This window comes from Mirounga angustirostris, unplaced genomic scaffold, assembly GCF_029215605.1.
Source record: "Mirounga angustirostris isolate CCGP_5_RB_7025 unplaced genomic scaffold, mMirAng1.0.hap1 SCAF_8, whole genome shotgun sequence".
NCBI lineage: Eukaryota > Metazoa > Chordata > Mammalia > Carnivora > Phocidae > Mirounga > Mirounga angustirostris.
In genome coordinates this window covers 124489968-124515539 of record NW_026991716.1, presented here as the reverse complement: position 1 = coordinate 124515539, position 25572 = coordinate 124489968, and the positions used below count along the sequence as shown (strand labels likewise).

The window sequence follows — 25572 nt, the reverse complement described above, 5'->3', positions numbered from 1 at the left end:
TTTGTGGCTGCAGAGATTCTCTTCCGACTGTATAATTTGCAGCAAAGAAGGACAATGTAGTAGCACTTAATGGACACTCAATCGATGAGGGATCTTGATCTCAAATTAAAAGCTTCTCTCAAGTTGAAGTAATTAATTTTATTTCACCAAAGAATGCTGACAAGTTGGATTTAGTGATAAATGGGAAATGGTGAAATATTAACCGTGGCCTCTCATCTGCTATGATCACTATTTACATAAATTAAGCAGAAGTTTTATTCCAAGGTGATGATTTTTAATACCTGCTTAAAATGCCATTTTGCTATCTGGTGACAATGAAATGACAATGAAAAGGCAACTCATATATGAAGAAATCTAAATGCTAGTGAACATAGGAGTAGCTGATGTGTATCAGGTGCTTACTGTAATACCAAGTGCTTTCTAGGCACTTGTCATGTGATACCCTCTTTAATCTTCACAGATTCCACGAAGTAAGTATTGTCATTATCAGAGCTGGTACCTGAGCATAGGGAGATTAAGGAACTCACCCATGGTTGCCAGGGAGTGAACACTTGGGCCCTCTATAGAGTAGCCCTGCTTAACCACTACATTAACTTCTTCAGCAAATAAATAAAAGTGAGTCACGAAGGACTTCACTATTAAACAAGGAAATGCAGATTTAAGCACTGTGATTTTCTTCCCCCACCAAGTTGCCAAGATTTAAAATAATAATAATAATAATAATAATAATAATAATAATAATAATAATAATGTTTAAAAATTGGTGAGGATTCTGGGAACTCTGAAAAAATGCTGGTAGGAGAGCAAATTGATAGAATCTTTGGCAGGGAGGTTAGCAATATGCATCAAAAGCTTCTAAAATGTGTATTTGTTTTGCCCCATGTACATTTATTCTAAAAATTTGTGCAAGAGTGTGTGAAGCCCATTGCTGTCAATATTTCCAACGTCATGCTATCTTTACAGAAATTCAGAAATACTTTAAATGTGCAAAAATGAGGTATTGGCTGCTAAATCATTGCAGTTTAGAAGACTATCTAATGGTAGTAAAGCATAAAAAACCATCTTAGGCAGACAAACTAGGTAAAGAGAAGAGGATGTGTAGCACTCCTACACATACATCCTGAAACAAGGACTTGAACAATATGCATCAGAATGTCAATAGTTGGTTTCTTTGAATTGTGGAATTATAAATTATTTTAATTACTTCCTTGTGCTTTTCTGTATTTTCCAAAATTTTTATGATGCCCATGTAGATTTTACAATTAAATAAAATCCCACAAAACTGTAAATATTGTTTGCTTAGAGGACTAATTTCTTAAGGTCCTTCTTTAAGACATATGCATTGCAATCAGTTAACACCTTATGTGACCTGGACAAAGTACATTAGAGTTAGCTGGTTTGGAGTTGAGCTGTATCTATCTGCTTAAGTTAGTATCCAATGTATTCTACGATGCAACAGGTAGATGGTACAGAGAAGGGATATATTTTGATGAACCAGGTAAGAATAGGTACCATCCTTGCTTCTTGGCCAAGACTTAGGAGGCACTACAATGGAAGGTAATGAATGGGTGGTTAAGGTAAAACACCACACACCACAACATTAGGAATCTGTTTGCTGGTCTTCCACTAGTCTTAGACAGGTCCCATGCTCTGTATTGTTCTCCTAAAGCCACAAAAAAGCTATTTGGGGGAATCATCTCATTCATATTATGAGCAGAAAAACACACTTCAATCATACAGATAATGGCCTTGGAAGAAGATGTTCAGAGATAGTCATTCCTTCTCAAGACCTGAAAACTATAAAGGCATGGATCCTAAATCAAGTGAAGGCCTAAGATCATTTGAAGGCTCAAGTCCATAATCAGGTAAGGAGAGTGAAAGGAACAGTGTGGGGAATTAAAGATTCTCTGTGGAGGTGTAGAGGAGATGGTGGCCTTTACCTTGCCTTCCTACCAACCTTGCCTGGCCCAACCCACCCCAGATTGAGTCGGTCCCACTGATCCAGAGGTCTTCTGGTTGCCAGGGAGCAAGCATTAAGAAAACTACAACAGAAAGTCAACCAAAGAGAGGAAACCATCAAAATCCTAGAGGAGAACACAGGCAGTAACTCTCCCTAACATCAGGCATAGCAACTTCTACCTTGATATGTCTCCTGAGGCAAGAGAAACAAAAGCAAAAATAAACTATTGGTACTTGATCAAAATAAAAATGGTTCTGCACAGAGAAGGAAACAATTAACAAAACTAAAAGGCAACCTATGGAATGGGAGAAGATATTTGCAAATGACATATCTGATAAAGGGTTAGTATCCAAAATACATAAAGAACTATTTTTAAAGATTTTATTTATTTGAGAGAGAGAGCATTGCAGGCAGGAGAGAGGGGCAGAGGGAAAGGGAAAAGGGGAAGCAGACTGCCCACTGAGCAGGAAGCCCGATGCAGGACTCCATGCAGGGCTCAATCCCAGGACCCTGAGATCATGACCTGAGCCAGAATCAAGAGTCAGACACTCAACCAACTGAGCCACCCAGGTGCTCCCAGGAAACAGACTCTTAACTATAGAGGACAAAGTGAGAGTTGCTGGAGGGGAGGTGGGCTGTGGGGTGGGTTAAATGGGTGATGGATATTAAGGAGGACACTTGTGATGAGCAGTGGGTGTTGTATGTAAGTGATGAATCACTAAATTCTACATCTGAAACTCATATTACACTGTATGTTAACTGACTGGAATTTAAATAAAAAGTTGGGGGAGGGCTCCTGGGTGGCTCAGTTGGTTAAGCGACTGCCTTCGGCTCAGGTCATGATCCTGGAGTCCCGGGATCGAGTCCCGCATCGGGCTCCCTGCTTGGCAGGGAGTCTGCTTCTCCCTCTGCCCCTCCCCCCTCTCATGTGCTCTCTCTCATTCTCTCTCTGAAATAAATAAATAAAATCTTAAAAAAAAAAAAGTTGGGGGAAAAATTTAAAAATAAAATAAATATTTAAAAAATAGAGAAAAGGGGCGCCTGGGTGGCTCAGTCGTTAAGCATCTGCCTTCGGCTCAGGTCATGATCCCAGGGTCCTGGGATCTAGCCCCACATCGGGCTCCCTGCTCGGCGGGAAGCCTGCTTCTCCCTCTCCCACTGCCCCTGCTTGTGTTCCCTCTCTCGCTATCTCTCTCTCTGTCAAATAAATAAAATCTTTAAAAAAAAATAAAATAAAATAAAAATAATAAATAAATAAAAAATAGAGAAAAAAAGTCAACCATGAAGCTGCTATTTCTAAGAATGTGGCCCAAAAGGTTAAATGTATTCCTTGCTGTAGTTATACCAAAATATAGATGCAGGCACTGAAAGAACATCAAATTAACCTACACATCCAGTAGCTTGATTCTGTACTGTGAGATCTTAAAAAGGAAACTATGATAAATGAGAAAGAAAAATTAAACAATTCTATTGACCATCCTGTCTCACTGTGATAAAGAATAATGTAATACATTTTGGTAAATTGTATTTATAAAGTTGCTAAAATAAATCCTGCTTTGAGTCATGTGGAGATGAAGAATTCAACCGAAATTTTATGACCAACTACCAGAAATCTGCTTCTGTCTTTTAATTTCCTTTTCAGGCATGCATATCATGTGTCCTGAGAACAAGGTCCCACAGGGAAGGAAGGGGAAATTGTGTAATCCTTCTTTCATTGGGCAATTACATTTTATGTACAAAAAAAATATAGGAACAGAGAAGTGACGGTAGCTCAGTGGTTCTCAGACTTTAGGAGGCAAGAGAATCCTCTGGAGAGCTGCAAACACTACAGATGCTTGACTCAGTACTTCTAAGAGGACCTTTAGGTGATTCCAGTGCACACTTAAAACTTGTGACCCATTCCGTAGATAATGATCATAACAGCTTCTGATTCATAAGCATAATGCAGTTCTGGACCACTTATAATAGTCCTCATGGCTGGGTGTTAAACAAACTTGATGGGGAAAGATTCAGAAAGACAGAAAAAGAAAGATTCAGAAGGCAGGTTTGGACATACCTCAGAAGGTCAATGAGTGGGGGTTATAATACACAAATAACCCATATACTGGATGCTACAAAGAACAACTATGAAAGTTCCTACTTGCTTCTAAGGGAACCAGTTGTAAACAGAACACAAGGTCATATCTCTGATCATACAACAGAAACGTTTTGCCTACTTACTTTAAGGGGAACAAGAACAAAACTGTTCATACATTGTTATGGGCTAAATTATATCACCCACCCAAATTCATATATTGAAACCCTAACCCCAGCACCTCAGAATGCAATTGGTCTTTAAAGAGGGAATTAACTTAAAAGGAGATCTTTATATAATCTATATATTATTATACATTAAGCAATGCATACATTAAGCAAATTTTGCCTATTCCCAGAAAACAAAACCTTCTCTTGTTTCACAGCAATATGTTAAAGTATTTTTACAAGTAGTGAGAAACTTCAGACTTGAGGATACACAGTTCAATGGAAGGCAATGTGCCAATCATGTGAGGTTTATTACGAAACTCAACTTGTAGATTAACGGAAGGGAACAAATCCAAAAGCATGGAAGGACTTTCCTTTCTGTATTTATGACAAAGAAATGTTTTTAGAGACTTTATTACTCTTGAGTTCAGAAAGTTCCAGATTCTTGTTTCAATGGGAACTAAAAAAAACACATTGAGAGATACACACACACACGTGTGCATAGGCTTTGTATAAAGTTATCAGCTATTAATGAAACTAAAAATATCCTGCCCCATGATAGATAGTTCCAAATAAGGACTTTTGAGTAATGACTCCCTTACTTCAATTATGAAGGGTCCATGTTCTGATTTTCAGGTCGTATAATCTATATCTCCTAGGTCCTGATTTTATAGCAATATTTTAAGTCTTGCAAACAAAAAATGATTACAAATCAGAATGTGTCTTTATGTCTAAGTCCATCACTGGTCCATATGGCATTTTAATGAGCCCTTGTGTAGGAGCCTGTGACATCCTCGTGGATGCTAGAAGGGTGCCCCTTTCTCTGAGTGATACAGCCCTGCACCAGTGCACAGCATCTGGCAAACTGGGCACGGGATGGATTTCCAGTCTCTCTTATCTTCGTGGCAAGTCACCCTTGTACTGGGCAGTCTGCACAGCCCCGTGTGGTTGCCCTGTGTGCTCCCTTCTTGACCTTCCTGCCCAATGGGTGGGGCCAGGAAGTCCCATGGGTCCTATGTCATGGTAAGTTAGCAGTTACCTTCCAGCACACAACACAGGAACACAGCACTTAGCGGGCAACAAGTGTACTTTCCCAAACAGGATGATTCAGGTCCACAAATAATAATTTTACTCAAATGAGTAAAACCTGGCATTCTGCTCTATTTTTTTATTTAAAAAAATGACACATCTAAGAGGTAAAAATCCTTCTTTGAACTTCTGAAAATTATAGGCTAAAATAGAAAGAGTCCCTAAAAAGACTTATCTTCTTACTGCTCTAAAGGTTAATTAAAAAAACAAACAAACAAACAGTTGTGTTGGATCCAAAGTGCACTGGCAAGAACACATTTAATTGTTTAACTTTTTGAGGTTCACTCAAAGCATAATGTGAGAGTCTGAGAAGTATTATCAGAAATGGATTCTAAGTATAAAAGTCTGAGGCTAGAAGAAATAATAATACATGTTTCTTACTTCCCCTCTTCATTAAAGCAAAGCCAGGAGTTTTTCCAAAGCATTTCTGGGGAATCTAATCTAAAAGAGCAGATAGTCTCCACTTTTTTTTTTTTAAGATTTTATTTATTTATTTGATAGAGAGAGACACAGAGAGAGAGGGAACACAAGCAGGGGGAGTGGGGGAGGGAGAAGCAGGCCTCCCGCAGAGCAGGGAGCCCGATGTGGGGCTCGATCCCAGGACCCTGAGATCATGACCTGAGCCGAAGGCAGACACTTAACGACTGAGCCACCCAGGCGCCCTAGTCTCCACTTTTTAATCACTCTATTCATTTGCTGCTTCCTGAAACTTTCACTTTCCAGTTCCCTCAATCAGACTTCTCAGCCAACGTTTGAAGAGAAGGCAGTCCAGTATGCATGGCCAGTAAATCGCCAGTGGGCAGGAGGGATTTTACTTACAGCAATATGCTTTCAGATGCATTCTGCAGGTATGCACTGTAAATCAAAGTCCATACATTCGCTCTATAGCTGACATTTATCAGCTATATCAGTATTTGTGGAGTGTGCAACACAGTGCTAAGGACTGTGCGGTCTCTATGAGGCCCTATTTTCATCCCAGTTTTACAGGAGAGGAAACTTGAGGCCTAATGAGTTAAGCAACTTGCCTAAAGTCACACTCTAAGTAAATGTGGAGCTGAGGCCTGAATCCAGAAAAACTGACTTAAGAGTCCATCTATAAACCACAAAGCTACATTAGCTTCTTTTTCCAGAGACTCCTTGATAAAGGCCTTGAAACCTTTAATCTTCCTTGATATATTTTTATATATTAAATATATATTTATACACATAATATTCCATTATATTCCATATATATATAATATATATTCCATACACAGGTATATGTGTTATATGTATATATAATGGAATATTACTCAGACATCAAAAAGAATAAAATCTTGCCATTTGCAACGATGTGGATGGAGCTAGAGCATATTATGTGCTAAGCAAAGTAAGTCAGAGAAAGACAAATACCATATGATTTCACTCATGTGGAATTTAAGAAACAAAACAGATGAACATATGAGAGGGGAGAAGAATAAAAAAGAGAGAGGGAAACAAACCATAAGAGACTCTTAAAGATAGAGAACAAACTGAGGGCTGATGGAGGGAGGTGTTAAGGAGGGCACATGTTATGATGAGCCCTGGGTGTTGTATGTAAGCAATGAATTGCTGAGTTCTACTCCTGAAACCAATATTGTACTGTATACTAACTAACTAGAATTTAAGTCAAAATTTGAAAAGAAAAAAAAAAAAAGGAAGAACTCTTTAATCTTCTAGGGAACTATTCCCTGTCTGAGTGCATTTGAGTTGCTATAACATACCACAAGCAGGGTGGCTTATAAACAACAGAAATTTGGGTGCCTGGTTGGCTCAGTTGGTTAAGCGTCTGCCTTCAGCTCAGGTCATGATCCTGGAGTCCCGGGATCAAGTCCCACATCAGGCTCCCTGCTCAACAGGGAGTCTGCTTCTCCTTCTGACCCTCCTCCCTCTCATGCTCTCTGTCTCTCATTCTCTCTCTCTCAAATAAGTAAATAAAATATTTTTAAAAATTAAAAATAAATAAATAAACAACAAATTTATTTCTCATAGCTCCAGAGGCCAGAAGTCTGAGATCAGGGTGCCAGCATGGTTGGGTTCTGTGTCTGGTGGTGGCCTGCTTCCTGGTTCATAAATGGCTGTCTTCTCCCTGTGTCCTCACAATGCAGTAGGAACAAGCAAGCCTTCTGGGGCCTCTTTTATAAGAGCACTACTCCCATTCATGAGGGCCCCACCCTCATGACTTAATATGCCTCCCAAAGACCTGTTGGGGGTTAGGATTTCAACATGTGAATTTTGAAGGATCCAAGCATTCAGACCATACTCTTACCCAATAGATGTTTTATATCTGCAAAAATTATTAGCATCTAATAACCCAGATATGAAAGAACACATGAAAACCGTGGCACCATTAGAACAATTACCTTCTTTCTCATAATAATTTCCTCACATCAGAGTTTCCCCAATACTGCAATGCTTTCATTATTAGAGCCTCTGTTACTCTACCAGACAGGAGTAACTCATCACAACTTGACAAAAGTCCACAGAATTAACGTTCGTAGATAATTCTCTTATAACAAAGATCCGCTGTATTTAGGATTGACTCAACTATTGAAATAACCAAGCACTGATACTTGGGAATAGAAATTCTACAGTCAGGAGTGTGGAAGTGGTAACAGAGGAAAGGCTAATGAATGAACTTGGTAAGGGAGAGAGTAAAGACAGTAGAGTTCCAGGGTCAAGGTTCGAATCATCTGTACAAGTTTTTCCACTCTTATCTGTATGAGGATTTACAAACAAAACCAGTTGCAGTATTCTACATCTGATTTGGCTTTGGCCCCGGAATGTGAAACAAACTTGTGACTGGGAAATATAGAAGAAATCTTTGGAGGAAAAAAACATCGTGGGGAATAAACGTTCAGTCCAGTATGTCTTTGATTAAACTTACATATTTTATAAGTATTCCACAGGGTACTTTCTTAAAAAAGGGAAATCAGTAGAGTTTTCAAGAATCATTAATGACCATTTCTTTCCCAACTCATAATATCAGTTAAGGACCATCCCACAGAATCTGTAGATATCTTTTTCCTGTTCCTTTTTCTCTGAGACAAAGTCCTGATTCTAATCCTGTTGGCTGCTTACTTCTCTTCAATTCTTCAAGGAAACAACTTATTATTTCTAGCTGACAATTTTTACATGAGCACAGAAAAATCTCAGCTATCCAATGTCATCACTGCAGGTTTTTCCATGTAAGTGACCTTTTTACCTAACTGAATTTTCTCCCTTCAAATAGGAAAGGGGTTCACTCATTTTTGTTGAAAATCTTCTTCTAAAATGCACTGATGTACTTCCTTCCTTAAAGAGAAGACTTTGAATACAATTTATTGGTGACTCAGATTGTCATTATTAACATCTCTGAACTGTATGGGGATACACTTTGTTTTCAAATGTTTCTCTTGCCTTGGGGTTAAAATGTCAAACCTTTCCTCAGTTATTCCCAGCTACAGATATTCTTCTCATTCCCTTTATAGGTTGTAGCAAAAGTTAGTAAGAAATTAAATAAAAGCCAAGCACTGAATCATGGTAAACTACATGTGGGTCAACAACCCTCTGGAATCAAATGTACTAAGTAAAGCAAGGAAGGAAAAGCTAATGTCAGTGACAAACTGAGTGTCCAATATGAGCCAGTCTCTGAGTCAGTGAGAAGGCTGGGATTTAAGCCCACATCTGTCCAGATCCTATGTTCATGTTCTGTCCACTCAGTCCCGCGCGAAGCTGTGTGAAGAGTTAGGGTATGTGGTGTAAGTATTGCTAAGAAGAAACATTTTTCACCACTCTGACATTTCCCTCCCTGTAGACATCTCTTGCCACTTCCTCCTGCCAAAGGGCACAGAGTTGCTTATCTGATTGGTGAATCTGGAAGGAGAAATTGCCCATGATAGCCCAGCCTCTTCTTCCCTCTTCCTTTTTAAAGGCGGCTTACCACGGAGAACCCGTGTTCTCCTCCCCTGTGCTCCTGAGTGGGAGTGGAGAGGTCAGCTGATGGGGAGGGCACTCTAGGTTCAGGGACATAAAGCACAGTTCTCCATCAATGAAGCCACTTCCTCCAACCTTGTCTTTATTGGTAACAAAGGTAACACTTCGGCCTCTGTTTTATCCTTCTATTTCAGTGGGTATGGAAATCAGATGGGTAAGGGGAAGTTATTTATTATGTTCCCTTTTCAATCAACCCAATAATTATGTCAAGTAAAATCAGAGAAGCAGAAAGACTGGTGATTATCTTGCACCCATGCCTTAATTCTAAAGATGAGGAAAGAGAAGCTCATTATATTTAAGTACCCTACAAATAATGGTAAAGAGATGGCTATTAGTAAGGGGGAAAACTCTTATGGAATAGACATTTCCATTTATAGCAAAAAGATTCTAATATATGTAAAGCATTTTCATGAACCAGGCATATATTGAAAGTTTAATAAAGGAACCTCGATAAATAATTGCTATTAATTTTACTCTTTTAGTACCTCATAGTCTCTGAACTATGAAAGCAACAAATTATTAGATTATTTCCATGATGTGATGACCATCAATTCACATCTCATTTTCTTGGCCTGGCCTCCCAAGTGCCCCCATTCTTCCTTTCCAAATTTGTACATACTCTTTTGGGAAAGTTTGAAACAAAAATTCACTACCCATTTTTCACAGCTCTTCCCATCAAGAGGTATAGACTATTTTCCAACTCCTTAGAGTGTGTCCATGGGACTTGCTCTGGCCAATGGGACATCCGCAAATACGATGCAGAAAAAAAAATGATGATGGGAGCATCTTGTAAGGCACTGTGCAAAAGGGCTTGCCACAGGGAGCCCCAGAACAACACAGCAGAAACTAACTGACACAGAAATTGGTACCTACTACTGGGTATTTACCCCAAAGATAAAAATGTAGTGATCCAAAGGAGTATGTGACCCCAATATTTATAGCAGCAATATCCATAATAGCCAAACTATGGAAAGAACCAAGATGTCCATCAACAGATGAATGGATAAAGAAGATGAGGTATACATATACAATGGAATATTATACAGCCATCAAAGAAACGAACTCTTGCCATTTGCAACGATGTGGATGGAACTAGAGGGTATTATGCTAAGCGAAATAAGTCAATCAGAGAAAGACAAGTATCATATGATCTCACTGATATGAGGAATTCTTAATCTCAGGAAACAAACTGAGGGTTGCTAGAGTGGTGGAGGGTGGGAGGGATGGGGTGGCTGGGTGATAGACATTGGGGAGGGTATGTGCTATGGTGAGCGCTGTGAATTGTGTAAGACTGATGAATCACAGACCTGTACCTCTGAAACAAAAAATACATTATTATGTTAAAAAAAAAAAAAAAAACAAGATAGTAGGAAGGGAAAAATGAAGGGGGGGAATTGGAGGAGGCGACGAACAATGAGAAACAAACTGAGGGTTTTAGAGGGGAGGTGGGTGGAGGGATGGGTTAGCCCGGTGATGGGTATTAAGGAGGGCACATATTGAATGGAGCACTGGGTGTTATAAGCAAACAATGAATCATGGAACACTACATCAAAAACTAATGATGTTATGTATGATGACTAACATAACATAATAAAATTTTTAAAAATAAAAATTTTTTTTTAAATTTTAAATGTATATCTCCTTTGACCTAAAAACTACCATTTTTTGGAATTCGCAATAAAATGATTAGACACATATACAAAGATATAGTATAAGAGCTTGTGACTGCTAGGAAATTGGAGACAATCTATGTATTTACCACTATCAGTGGTTTAATAAATTGTGCAATCTATAAAAAAAAAAAGAGAGAAAAAAGAAATTGGTGCTTAGAAGTAGCATGTTGCCATAACAAAAATCTAAAACATTCAGCAATGGCTTTGGGACCAGACAGCAGGTGAAAAGCCGTGAGGTAGCTATTAGCAAAAACTGGGAAAATGGCAGGCAAAATGTGAGTGTTGATGGAAAGAGGGATGAGGAAACTATGCAGCCGTGGGGGAAAGGCAACCCGTATTATGCAGCAGCCAGCCAGTCTCTGTGGCAGCACAGAAGACTGAAAGCACACACAGTGAAGGCTGGATCCAGCTGCAGAGGTCTCCAGGCTGAAGGCTGAAAGTGTTCGTTGAGTGCTTCTAGCTGCATATAAGGTTCTGCAAGAGAGAGGGGTGCTAAAACCTGAATGATCTACTTAATAAGCATTATGTAGAGAAGAGAAGAGCCAGAATTCACGAGATTGGAAAATAAAACCATTTGCCTTCAGTCTCTTCAGTTGGAAGAAAAGATTTGTATAGGAAAAAATGACCTCAGAATAAAGACCTTGGTAAAATTTAATGGGGTGCCTCGTAGACCTTCTCAGTGGGGCAAAAGGGACTCTGAGACGCCTAAACATGTGATTTCATGGCAGCGTAACACTCAGCCCAAAGTAGAGAGAGATTTGTCTTGAAAAAAAAAAGTGTGGACATGAGTTTTAGGGGCAGGGACTCTCTGGGATTCTTAAAAACAAGGTTTTAAGGAGGATTTTCCTGATAAGCTCAAAGGCAAGACAGAGTTCAGAGGAAAAGAGGCCTCAGGATGCCTGCTTTCCTATGAGCAGGAAGTAGGCTAAAGAAGATATTTAGAAGCAGAAATATGCCATTTCTTAGGGGAAAAGAGGAAAGTTTCAGAAGGTGGAGCCAGGAGCAGTGGAGAAATAGGTAGCCGTGAACCAGTCCTGAGACGCAGAACTGGGTCCTAATTAATCACCCCCTGGCCCAGGAGTGGGGGTACCAGCAACACAGACCTGGATAGAATTGGCATGGAAATGTGATGGTTATTTTTATCCTGTGAATATGTTTTTGCTTTAATGGATTATGTCTTTTGGTTATTCTTTGCCTATTTCATCATTTTATGTTAGGTGTGTATGGGGAGATAACTGGGGGTTTTTGTTGTTGTTTTTCATTGTCTCAGGATCAGGAGGATCTACATGCAAAGAGCTGGGTCTGAGAAGTCCCAGAAGTGTCCAGAAGTGATGCAGAATGAAACTGAACCATTTCCTTACACCACACACAAAGATAAACTCAAAATGGATGAAAGACCTAAATGTGAGACAGGAATCCATCAGAATCCTTGAGGAGAACACAGGCAGTAACCTCTTCGACTTCGACCGCAGCAACTTCTTGCTAGACATGTCTCCAAAGGCTAGGGATGCAAGGGCAAAAATGAACTATTGGGACTTCATCAAGACAAAAAGCTTTTGCACGTCAACAAAACCAAAAGACAACTGACAGAATGGGAGAAGATATTTGCAAATGTCTTATCAGATAAGGGGCTAGTATCCAATATCTATAAAGAACTTATCAAATTCAACACCCAGAGAGCAAATAATCCAGTCAAGAAATGGGCAGAAGACATGAACAGATATTTCTCCAAAGAAGACATCCAAATGGCCAACAGACACATGAAAAAGTGCTCAACATCACTTGGCATCAGGGAAATACAAATCAAAACCACAGTGAGATACCACCTCACACCAGCCAGAATGGCTAAAATTAACAAGTCAGGAAAAAACAGATGTTGGCAAGGATGTGGAGGAAGGGGAACCCTCCTACACTGTTGGTGGGAATGCAAGCTGGTGCAGCCACTCTGGAAAACAGTATGGAGGTTCCCAAAGAAGTTGGAAATAGAGTTACTCTACGACCCCGTAATTGCACTACTGCATATTTACCCTAAATATACAAATGTAGTGATCCAAAGGGACACCTGCACCCCAATGTTTATAGCAGCAATGTCCACAATAGCCAATCTATGGAAAGAGCCCAGATGTCCTTTGACAGATGAATGGATGAAGAAGATGTGGTACGTACACACACACACACACACACACACACACACACACACAGGAATATTACGCAGCCATCAAAAAATGAAATCTTGCCATTTGCAACGATGTGGATGGAACTAGTGGGTATTATGCCAAGCAAAATAAGTCAATCAGAGAAAGACAATTATCACATGATCTCACTGATATGTGGAATTTAAGAAACAAGGCATGGAGCGCCTGGGTGGCTCAGTCGTTAAGCGTCTGCCTTCGGCTCAGGTCATGATCCCAGGGTCCTGGGATCGAGCCCCACATCGGGCTCCCTGCTTCGTGGGAAGCCTGCTGCTCCCTCTCCTATTCCCCCCTGCTTGTGTTCCCTCTCTCGCTATGTCTCTCTCTGTCAAATAAATAAATAAAATCTTTAAAAAAAAAATTAAAAAAAAGAAACAAGGCAGAAGATCATAGGGGAACAAAGGAAAAAATGAAACAAGATGAAACCAGAGAGGGAGATGAACTATAAGAGACTCTTAATCTTAGGAAACAAACTGAGGGTTGCTGGAGGGGTGGGGGGTTGGGGGATGGGGTAACTGGTGATGGACATTAAGGAGGGCACATGATGTAATGAGCACTGGGTGTTATATAAGACTGATGAATCACAGACCTGTACCCCTGAAACAAATAATACATTATATGTTAATTAATTGAATTTAAATTAAAAAAATAAAAAATAAAGAAATAAAGTAATAAAACTGATTTTGGGAGGGAAGTAAAAAAATAAATAAAAACACAAACATAAGCAGCATGTACCATATGACTGTCGTGATGCTCTATGTCACCTACTTGATGATCATGGTTCACTTACATACTTGGATTTTAATGCAGTGTGCATTTACAATATTCTGTTCATACTGTATGCAAACATTAATATAAAGCATACACAAAAAAAGGAGTATGTGTTTCTCAACATGTCTGAGGACAGCCTTCCTTCCCTTTTGAAGATTGTGGTCATAATCATAGTAAAGAGAGAAAAAAAAAAAAAAAAAACGATGCTAAAAAAAGATTATCTCACACACAAGCAACATCCACAAGAAAGGCCAGAAACTGTTTATAATGCAGCATGCTAAGTAAGAGTGCTTGAGTGGTGGGGGTAGGACAGTACAAAGACACAGCACTTTTAACCCTGGCTGAGTTTCAGTCTGATAAGAGGTTCTGAGAACTTGAAGAGCCAGTTTTGAAATGGAGGTAGACCGTTTCAAGTGTATCATAAGTCTGTCGTTCAGATTGCCAAAATAAAGAACACTGGGCAGACAAAAATGCAACTTCCAAACATGTCCACGGCCATGTTCCAAATGACCAGAGACGTTTCCTGCTATCATACTAAAAAGAATAAAAATTAGAGGGATGTGAACTAGGTTTGGAAGAAACATCAGAAATTGATTATGGCCCTATTAACCTCTCAGACTGTTAAAGGCAATCAGGGTACTTCGTTTCAGAGCTGTATACTCTGCTTAGGATTCCGCATATGCTCAGGGAAATGTTAAGAGAGTGGCTAAGTGCTGAGCCTGTTCTGCCACCACTGGGTCTAGCCTGGACTGCTTTGCTTTCAGGGTTCCCAGCAGTAAGACAGGGCAACGCCTAATAGATGCGTGCTTTTCAAACCTCTGCTTATGCCACATTTCTTCTCTCTACCTTATCTTCCCCAATATAAATACCTTCTGCATGGGATGGTGGACAGAATGAAATGAGATAATCCACATACAAGTCTTCGAAGAGTGCCTGGCAGAGTAAACTCTCTTATATGCTGTTACTGTCTCTTCGTGATTTTTAATTCACTTAAAAAGCCAAAGGATATCCAGCAACTATAATTGTATAAATATTAGTATAAATAGTGCATTTGGTAATATACTACCAACAGTTTATGACCCATCTCACCTACAGTCATAAGTGAACACTCATGTTTGGCGGTTTAAATAATTTTTGTTTTAATGCCCTTATTGTAAAATCTCTTCTTTTCTGAGTACAAAAGCAACACATGCTCTTCTTTATTTTTATTTTTTATATTTATTCCTATATTTTTATCTTATTTTATTTTTTAAACTAAACAGTTTCTGGCCTTTCTTGTGAATGTTGCTTGTGTGTGAGATAATCTTTTTTTAGCATCATTTTTTTTCCTCTCTTTATTTATATTTTTTAAGATTTTATTTATTTGTCAGAGAGAGAAAGAACACAAGCAGGGGGAGTGGGAGAGGGAGAAGCAGGCTGTCCGCTGAGCAAGGAGCCTGATGCAGGGCTCCATCCCAGGACCCTGGGATCATGACCTGAGCAAAAGGCAGACGCTTAACCGACTGAGCCACCCAGGTGTCCCAACACATGCTCTTTTTTAAAGAAGAAGGGGGAGGAAGAGAAATCAAATGATACAGAATTGTTTTACTTGGAAAGTAAAAATCTCACATCATCTAATACTACTATATATAATAACTATATATAAAATAACCAATCCAGACTCTTTTCTATCTTATAAGGTTGTGAATACTTAAGAGACAACATTCAGAACTGATCCTGACACTGTGAAATATGGAATGGTTCCACAGTAAACCATAGGAATTCTCTGGGGTTTCTTCCTGCCAGAGGCATCCCTCAGGGATGCAGGCCTGTAGGGCACGTCCCTCTGTATTCTCTACCACCAACATTTTTGTGCAGGTGAAATCAGGAACAATGAAAACAACTTGGAAAGGGGAAGGAAGTTCTAAAAAGGAATATAATCCTTCTTTTTTGCTTTCATGTTTAAGAATCTCAAAATGGTGATCCCAATTCCACACATCCCAGAGACGGTAGAAGAGTCTTAAGGGGCTCTGTCAGTCTGAGGACCGCTATCTTCAAGATTCAGTGTTTATAAAGTCAGTGACCAGGTTTTCTTTGGGGAGCAGATAAATAATTTTAATTCAGTAAACATCCCCTGAACATCTCCCTCATACATGTATCACGAAGGTAAGCCCTATTCTCCACCCCAATAGTAAGTAAAGTTTTGTTAGTAGTGGTAGGCTTTGTTTTGCTTTCCAGTTGGATACAGGACCATGGAGGGAAGAAGTCTTGCCCCTCAGCTAGCTGACATGAGTCCTGAAAGCAAATCTGGTGTAGGAGAGAGGGTGCTCAGCTAGCCGTCAGAGGACTTATCCTCACTTCCATCTCCAGCTGTACAAAGTCGAGCAAAACTTCGCATGACTTGGAGTGGCAGGTTCCTCACCTGTAAAATGGTAATGACATTACCTATCTCATAAGGGTCTTTTGGGGGGAAGGTGGGGGTGGAGGAGATCATTAAATGATGTAAGTAATGCACATAAAAGCACTCTATATATCTGAAAGTATTTTACAAACGTGGTATTAGAAATTATTATGTTCTACCATTGCCATCCATCATCAGTTTACTGCCCTAGGTAGTTTATTCAAAATACTACAAGTACTACCCCTTAAGAAACATGTACAGACCATGTGATCTAAAATGATCCTCTAACACCACACAACTATTCTATTACCAGTTTCTATATTATTAAACTACTCAGGGGACAGAATATTAATGCCCTATATTCACTCAGAACCACAGCAAAGTAGGAGTTGATGTTTTTCATTTACTGTATGAAGGAGGGACAAGGGAACAAACTCCTTTATAATGAAAACTTTTATTTCAAAATGAGTATCTCACATTATCCCTGTCGAAGAAGACAAACAACAGCTCCTTGCAAAACAGAAGTAAAAAACTAGAAAGCAGGAGCTGACCAAACTTCTTACACATTCACCCCAATAAAAACCGTTCCACGTAGCAGTTGTGCTGTTTAGTGCTATGTAGAATCAACACCTTTAGGTGCTGAGAAGTAATCTTACAGATGTTTTAATATTAACAGAATTTACAATTTCCCTTATGTGGGAGCTTCCATTTTGGATAAAAGGGAAGTTGCATCTTTACAGTGGTAGTGGTAATATTCATAATTGGAATCAATAGATAATTCCTATCTGTCAGGTGCCTGGGTGGCTCAGTTGGTTAAGCATCTGCCTTCAGCTCAGGTCATGATCTCAGGGTCCTGGGATTGAGTCCCGCATTGGGCTCCCTGCTCAGCAGGGAGTCTGCTTCTCCCTCTCCCTGCCACTCCCCTTGCTTGCTCTCTCTCTCTCTCACCCTCTCTCTCAAATAAACAAATAAAATCTTTAAAAAAATTCCTATCTGTCCAATATTGAGGAAAATTCTCTAGCTAAAGAATAATTTTATCTATTCCCCCATGCACAGACTGTCAATATCCTTGTAGGTTAATTCCAACAACCATAAAATGCATACAATTTTAAGTACCATAACTTCCTGTTGAGCATTTATTAGATTTTAGCATTATATTAAAATATCTCAATTTTATTAGCTAAAATATTTATAACAGCATAGAAATGATGTCATGTTAGGTTTATTTTATTTTTGTAAACCAAGTTGGGCACCCTGTTAACTAGCTTTTAAGTAACATTCATAAAATAAGCTATGGGATTGCTGTTCTTGTGCGTATCTTTCAGGATGCATGTGTTTGCCTGGGCTACTACGAGAGAGACTTTTATGTGTTTATTCAACGGGTATTTGGTGAGTACCTACCATGTGCCAGGCAATATGAGAGGATAAGGTTAGCAAAAGAGATGTGGTCTCAGTCCCTTCAAAGTATTTTTTTAGATAAGCAACAACAGAAAAAAAAAAAAAAAAGCTTATAGAAAGTACTTTTTTTTTTTAAAGATTTTATTTATTTGACACAGAGAGTGGCAGGCAGAGGGAGAGTGAGAAGCAGGCTCCCCACCAAGCAGGGAGCCCGACGCGGGGCTCAGTCCCAGGACCCTGGATCATGACCTGAGCCAAAGGCAGATGCTTAACCGACTGAGCCACTCAGGCGCCCCAGAAAGCACTTTTAAAGAAAAAAAAATGCAAATTCAGAAATGTCAAATAAGCTTCTGATATACTTAAAGTACAGACAGAGCTGAAACCAAAACCGACTTATGCAACTTCCTGATTTTTGACACACTTAAAGACAGAACTATGAAGATAATGAGGGAGCTACAACTTCGGTTTTCTGTGCAATGACAAGAAGTTTCTTAGTTTCAACAACTGTTGTCAACTATGACACAAAGATATAATAGTTTACTATTTAAAAGAGGAAGCAAAGTCTAATAAACCTGCATTGAACTCCCAAATTGCTCTGAGCAAATTGGAATAACACTACCAACCTCAAGGGGTGCTCAATAAGGTGCCTGACACACAGTGAGTGAATTCTCAACAAATGCATACTTACGGTTTTACTCCTGATGGTAAACATACACACTTTCCATGAACATCAACAGAAAATTTGTAGATGATAGTTGAGTCATTTGCTTTTTACTTACTGCCCTCAATCTATCTTGGCCTAAAGAAACACCACTATGGCCATTTTATCCTGCCCTCCTTCTAGATATGCCCTCCAATCAGAGATGACCCTCACCCCTCCCTACTCCTCAGGCAAATCCAAACTTATCCACTTAAACATCCCAGTCCTATGTTCAGTCTCTACTTTTTAAGGCAATAATAGCTATTTTGATGAATATATCTGTTCTTATGTGCTTGTAGCTTAATTTACCACTCATTCTAGAAAACACATTTGTATTTTTAAAGATGACCTCTATATTCTGGATAAAATGGTAAATTAAACAGTATTTCTGCTCCCTTCCAAAATCCTACTAAAAGAACTTTCACAAGGCATAAGCCAACAGGGAGAAAGAGCGGAGAGAAGAGAGCAACAATAAAATTCTGGAAGCTGTAAAGCAAGTGGGCGAGAGATAACTAACCTAACAGATATTTTATTTTTATTTTTTTAAACAATTATTTTTTTTAAGATTTTATTTATTTATTTGAAACAGAGAGAGAGACAGTGAGAGAGGGAACACAAGCAGGGGGAGTGGGAGAGGGAGAAGCAGGCTCCCCACTGAGCAGGGAGCCCAATGCGGGGCTTGATCCCAGGACCCTGGGACCATGACCTGAGCCAAAGACAGACGCTTAAGGACTGAGCCACCCAGGTGCCCCTGCCTAGCAGATATTTTAAAAAGTTGAATCCTAAGCTAACAGTGGAGAAGACCAAGAAACAACCATGAGATAAATACCCTGGAATCAGAACAAAAGGCCGAGTACCTCTGAAAAGGGAGGTGATGGTGGAGTAACAACTAAGTTTGGTGAAAGCCTTTTTAAGAAGGGAAAGGACCTGTCACCCCTTATCCCCCCTTGGCTGGAGAGTACAGGCTAGACTCTGAAGCTATACCAGGAGAGAGGTACTTATCTGAAGAGAGGAGGATGAGGAGAATGTTTTTTTATATGAAATGTGGACCTCCAAGTCCTCCTCTTTCACCTATTGTCCAGCACAGCGCCCCATATTCTACAGGCAGGAGAATGAGAGATCTTTTCCATAAAGTGCAAAGTAAAAAAATAAAGAGGTTAAAAATAATAAACAGAATTGGGACGCCTGGGTGGCTCAGCTGGTTAAGAGTCTGCCTTCTGCTCCAGTCATGATCTCAAGGCCCAGGGATCAAGCCGCACTGGGCTCCCTGCTCAGCGGGGAGTCTGCTTCTCCCTCTCCCTCTGCCCCTCCCCCAGTTCGTGCTCTCTCATTGTCTCCTCTCTCTCTCTCTCAAATAAATTTAAAAATCTTTAAAAATAATAATAATGAGATGATGAGGAATTTGGAGGTCCAGTACTTTAATTTCAAATTCTGAATAACAAGAATTTCAGAGAGAACACATCATAAGGTGGTGGGGGGTGGGTAAAGAAACAGATCACCTACAAAGCATCAAGAGTCAAGACGCTTTGGACTTCTAAACGGCAAAACACTGGAAACTAAAAAATAATGGGACAATGCCTTTAAACTTTTGAGGAAAATATATTTTCAACCCAGAATTCTAAGCTCAGCCAACCATCAATCAAATATGAAGTAGAATAAAAACATGTTCAGATAGACAAAGTCTCAAAAAAAGATTCCTATGTTCTTTCTCGGGAAGAGACTAGGGAATGCATTCCAACAAAACAAGGAAGTGAAGCAAAAAAGACACAGACTATAGAATCTTAACCTGAAATCCAACAGAGGAGAGAGGCAGAGAGCAGCCCAGGATGATGGCAAAGGGAAACTCTAAGATGAGAGCTGGGCACCTGACTGGAAAGACCATCTGTCTAGATTAGGTGAGTAGGCGACACGAGAGATTTCTTCAGAAAGATGAAACTCAGAATTACTGATGGGTCAAAATTTCTTGGGAGGAGATTTAGACAATTTGGGATTGAATAGGTTGTAAGTATAAATAAAACTAAACTAACAAAAACAGCAACAAACCCAGACAATTAACCTCCAGGAAAGTAAAAACAGATTATGTGGTTATAGGAGAGTAATCTTGATATAAAACATGGATCTCCTGTGATTAGCATGCTCATAATCATAAGCATATAATTATTAAATACTGATCTAACTCAAATTAGGATTCTGCTGTATTGAGAGGATGGGATGAAGGAATAAGAGAGGTGCATATCTCTGGCAGTGAGGGCTAAAATGAGCTAAATCATTATCTTCTGTACAGGGAAATCAACAGATAATGCCCAAAATGGAAAAATCAAGAAATAGTAATAGAAGCATGTTATTTAGAGATATAAATATAAATACCAAAAGAATCAGTAAACATAGTAAACACAATAAAGAAAAGGTATAGTAAACATATGTGCCTTGGGGGAGAGGGAGATGAAATAGAAAGAGACCTTTTTTCTTTTCTTTTCTTTTCTTTTCTTTTAAGATTTTATTTATTTATTTGACAGAGAGAAAGCACAAGCAGGGGGAGCAGCAGAGACAGAGGGAGAGGGAGAAGCAGACTCTCTGCTGAGCAGGGAGCCCAATGCGGGGCTGGATCCCAGGACCCTGAGATCATGACCTGAGCCGAAGGCAGACGCTTAACTGACTGAGCCACCCAGGTGCCCCTGAACCTTTTTCATTAGACTTTCATTGTTCATTAGTTTTATAGAACTAGTTGAATCTTTAATTATGTATGAATGTTTGATAAAATTAAAAACTAGAGAAAGGAAAGCAAGGAAGGGGGAGAGAAAGGGAGAGAGAGAGAAGCAAGCAGGAAAAAAAAAAACAAAATAGGCTTTCGGAAATCAAAAACACTAGCTAAAAGGGCAATGCTATAAATTTTGGCTGAGGGGTAACCAGAAGCTCTCCATTCTGCCTGCTTACTTCTTTCTCTCTCTCTTTCTTAGAGAACCATCTTTTTACAGATTCCACTTTAGAATGAACATTTAGACACATTTATAAATGGAATCTGGAATTCTCCCCCAAGTTAATTTTTTTGACTGAACTAAATCCAAAATTCCTGCCAGGGTTAAAAAAAATTCTAAAAAAGAAAATGATCCTTAAATGAAACTCAAATAATAAATGATTAAAGTTTCTTATAAATTGAAAAGAAAATAGCACTCGTGAAATGGGGAGCGCCCTAGCAGATATTACCACTTGTCATAAGACAATAATTAAAAGCATAATAATTTTGCAAACATAAAAATTAGATTAGTGGACATGAACACAACATTGAGGAATAGATCAGTTATATGTAAAATGTTAGTATATGAAGAGGCATACCATCAAAAAGTAATAGTGAAGGAGAAGAATATTAAGCAACTAGGCTGGTATAATTGAGTAGCAAGAATTTATTCCTCTCTAAGTTGACGAAGTTTATAATTTATGGGGAGAAAGAAGCCGATACAGAAATACTAAAAGAGCAAAAACTGACCAGAAAAGGGCAAGCACCTTGTTCTGAGTTTATCAGAACAAGGGCCCAGTGTGAGCTGCCAGGACAGGCGGAGGCTCCGAACTTCAACACCACTGCTGAATCCTCTCTCACCAGGGCCAAGAATGTGAAGCAGGAAGATGAGGAGCGAGAACAGACACTGACCTCTGAGGAAATGTGCCTCAAACTTGATCTGTAACAGAGCCTGGAGGCAAAGCTGTCAAGTACCCTCCAAGGCCATAGTCATCAGATTCTTAAAATTAACTTTTAAAAAACTGGGATATAAGCCCATGATTTTCAGAGCTTTACATGTATTTTCTTTTACTATGTATTACATGTTAAAACATTAATTAACTTCAAGCAATGGCGCATCAAATGAGATACAAAAGACTTCCTTCTCTGCTCCCTGCTATCTATTTTCCTCATTAAATGAAAGAGTCATGTTCTTGACCTCTCTTTGCCAAAGTGTGTGCTTACATACTGGACAGACAGACACACACACACACACACACACACGAAGGATTGGTCGATTTTAAACTAGATAGACCAAAAGATTTTCCTTTGTTACAAAGAGGCCCTTTGTCTTAGAACCAAAGCCAGCCTTGTAGCTTCTATTTTTATATGTTTCAGAAGAATGGGAAACTCTCTAACCTTAGTCTAAGCTGGATGACTGGCTCTATGATCTCACACTTTCTGGCACTTCCTCTTTCCTGATATTTACTATATGCTATTGTTAACTGTTTGACTCCCCATCCTCTCTGCTTGCCCGTAAGTTCCACAGGGGCTGTACCTATTGTGCTTGCCATGTACCCCAGAGCACCCAGCATACAGCATCAAAATGTCCTAGGAGTTTATCAGCCTCTTCTTTAGGTGACTGGTACTTCCTGCAATGACCAGACTCAGAACTGGTAGGTTTAAAAGTGCCTTTCCCTTTGAAGAACAGTAATTATTCCTTATTTCAATGAATAAGATAATATATTTTCTTGTCATAGTTCTCGTTCTCATCCTATTGGATGGTCATTTAAAGTTATAAGATAGCACGTCAAAGCTTCATCTGAGATAAAATTTCTTAGAATCTTCTTATTCTCCCAGAAAGTTTACTGATTCCTATAAATTCACTGACTTCTCCCCTATGCCTACTCGAGGAATTTGGCCTCTCTTACCCAGCTAGTAAAAGGCCAAGTCAGACTCATCCCTCTCTCTTTCCAGCAATCTGGGACAAAACCAGCCAAGGAATTCGGGACAGTATTTCATGGCCACACCAGAGATATGCTATGAAAGACAAGGGGTAAATGTTGTTCTATCAAACCTGCTGGAATTAAGGCTCATGTGTTCCTCTGTTGTTCCACAGTTTTCATAACTTCTTATTTGAAGAATCCCACTAGGCTTGGTCACCATCAAAAGCATAACAGCTTAGGTCAGTGGTTCTCAAAATATAGTATGTATAAAAGTCATCTGTAGAAAATTTTTTGAAAATATCAGTTCATAGGCTCCACTCTTAAAGATTCTGTTTCAATAGATATCAAATGTGGGCCTGGACTTTCTGTTTTCTTTGTTGTTGTTGTTTGGTTTGGGGGGTTGTTTTTAAAGATCCCAAGTAATTCTGATGATTATAATCTACAGGCTACATATTGAGAGTCACTGGACTGGTCTGGGGCTTTTCAAAGGTGTAGAAAGATGAGAGAGGGAAGAAGGGAGAAAAGAGAGAGAGAATGTAGGTTAATATCACAAAATTGTTTGCCATTCAACAATGGTAAAGCCCAGAATCACAGCAAAGGCCAGTATGCATTACACTTTTGTTCTCGGTCTGGACAGCCAAGGGCTTTTTGCTAGCCGTGGGATCAGAAGTTAGTTTTCTATGAGGCACCTACACGCCACTCATCCCAGCCTTCCCTCACTGGGTTCCCCTTCTGCTCCTCATCTTCCTAGGATTAAGCCTACTTTGTTTTCTTGCTATCTGGTCAGCTATTCTAAATCCTTAAGGGCCTTGGAAAAAATGCCAGCTTTCTGGGCTCCACTCAGCAGGGCAACAGTCTGGGTTGGAAAGACACAAACAAGGCTGCAGCAGAGGAGAATGCTTTCTTCCATACAATGGTTGTGGATCATGTGATATTCTGATCCCCTTCAGGACCAAGGCCCTCAATTCCCCCAATTGCCAGAAATGTTGGCTACTGAAGGCTCAGAGTTCCAGGAATTGCCTTTGACTGAAGGAAGCTGCTTAGTCCAAGACTGCACCTCATGCCTGGGTGTAGCCCATATCCAGTGACTTGTCAATGCAGGGAATGCAGATGACTAGCTCCCCTGCTTGCGGAACAATTCTGAAGGGCCATTCCTGCTCCAAAGTTTCCTCCTATTGAGGCCCCCATTGTACATGCACTGAAGTTCAGTCTCTCCCTCTGCATAATCCTGAGGCTCTCTCTCCCTGACAAGTGCTGTTCCCACAGCATCTTCTGATAAACCTCCTGGATGCAAACCTCACAGTCTATTTGCAGGGAATGTGACCGATGTTGCTGAACTTGCCTTTTTCAGTCAAGCATTGACAGCACAGTGTAGTGGGCCTCTGTACCTGACTTCTTGGGTAATCCAGTGGTCACTTAATTTCTCCAAGTGTGTCCTTCCTCAAGTATAGAATTCAAATACAGACGACAACAACAATAATACTTACCATTTCTGTTTTGCCAGGTTTTTATGAGAATTAAAAGAGAAAACATATATGAGAGTACTTTGTAACTAAAGAAGAGCTATATCATACTATCATCTAACATCTCTATATCCTGGTTTACCGTGCAGTAATCAAGGAAGAAGGACGAAGGATGTAGGATACCTACCAATATGATACCATTCAGGTTATACACTATATGCTACTTTCTCAAATCAACAGATTTGTGTTACTAATCAATACAGGTAGGCACAAAATAAAAAAAATTAGAAATAAAGCCAGGAGGTCATATGTGCTCTACCACAATCCTGAAACTGAAAGAGAAGACAGAACAATATTTGTTCACTCTGTTTCCATATGAAGACAGCAACAGAGCAATTTCCACTCCTCTGTAAAGTCAGAATTCACATTTTTACCCAACAAGTTACGCAATGAGTAATGGAATATCTTTTACATCTTTGAACAGAGAAACAAGTATATAAAATGAGGAATATGGGCGCCTGGGTGGCTCAGTTGGTTGAGCGACTGCCTTCGGCTCAGATCATGATCCTGGAGTCCCTGGATCGAGTCCCGCATCGGGCTCCCTGCTCGGCAGGGAGCCTGCTTCTCCCTCTGACCCTCCCCCCTCTCATGTGCTCTCTCTCATTCTCTCTGTCTCAAATAAATAAATAAAATCTTTAAAAAAATAAAAATAAAATAAAATAAAATAAAATGAGGAATACTTTTCCAGGCAACTAAGTATTTTCTGGATTACCTTGATACTGTATCTACTAAAAAGAAAAGAAAAAAAAACACAACACAATACACAAATCAAGTTGAAAACACTGAGTTAGTTCAAGAAGAATAAGTGGAAATTATCAATTCTAAAACTATGCTTTATATTAAAAATTACCAAATTACTGAGCCTTACCAAGAACTTAAATGAGATATACAAATAATGTCTGGTATTCACAGACTCAGAAGGAGTGGCTAATGAATGACTTAATCTGACAGATGGCTTTATTATCAGCAAGAGTCACAGAATGATTATAACTG

At 39.4% G+C, this 25572-nt stretch overlaps 1 protein-coding gene and 1 long non-coding RNA gene across 4 annotated transcripts in view; one reads left to right on the top strand and one right to left on the bottom strand.

Annotated features, from left to right (window-relative positions):
* The window catches only part of LOC123836698 (uncharacterized), a 39111-nt gene extending 25517 nt beyond the window's left edge, over nt 1-13594 (top strand). The window contains exon 4 of the long non-coding RNA XR_010413405.1: nt 12227-13594. This is a non-coding gene — a long non-coding RNA (uncharacterized LOC123836698). The remainder of the gene's footprint in view (nt 1-12226) is intronic.
* STX11 (syntaxin 11) overlaps nt 1-25572 on the bottom strand; it is a 35729-nt gene that overhangs the window by 4924 nt on the left and 5233 nt on the right. The gene's annotated exons all lie outside the window — the stretch shown is intronic.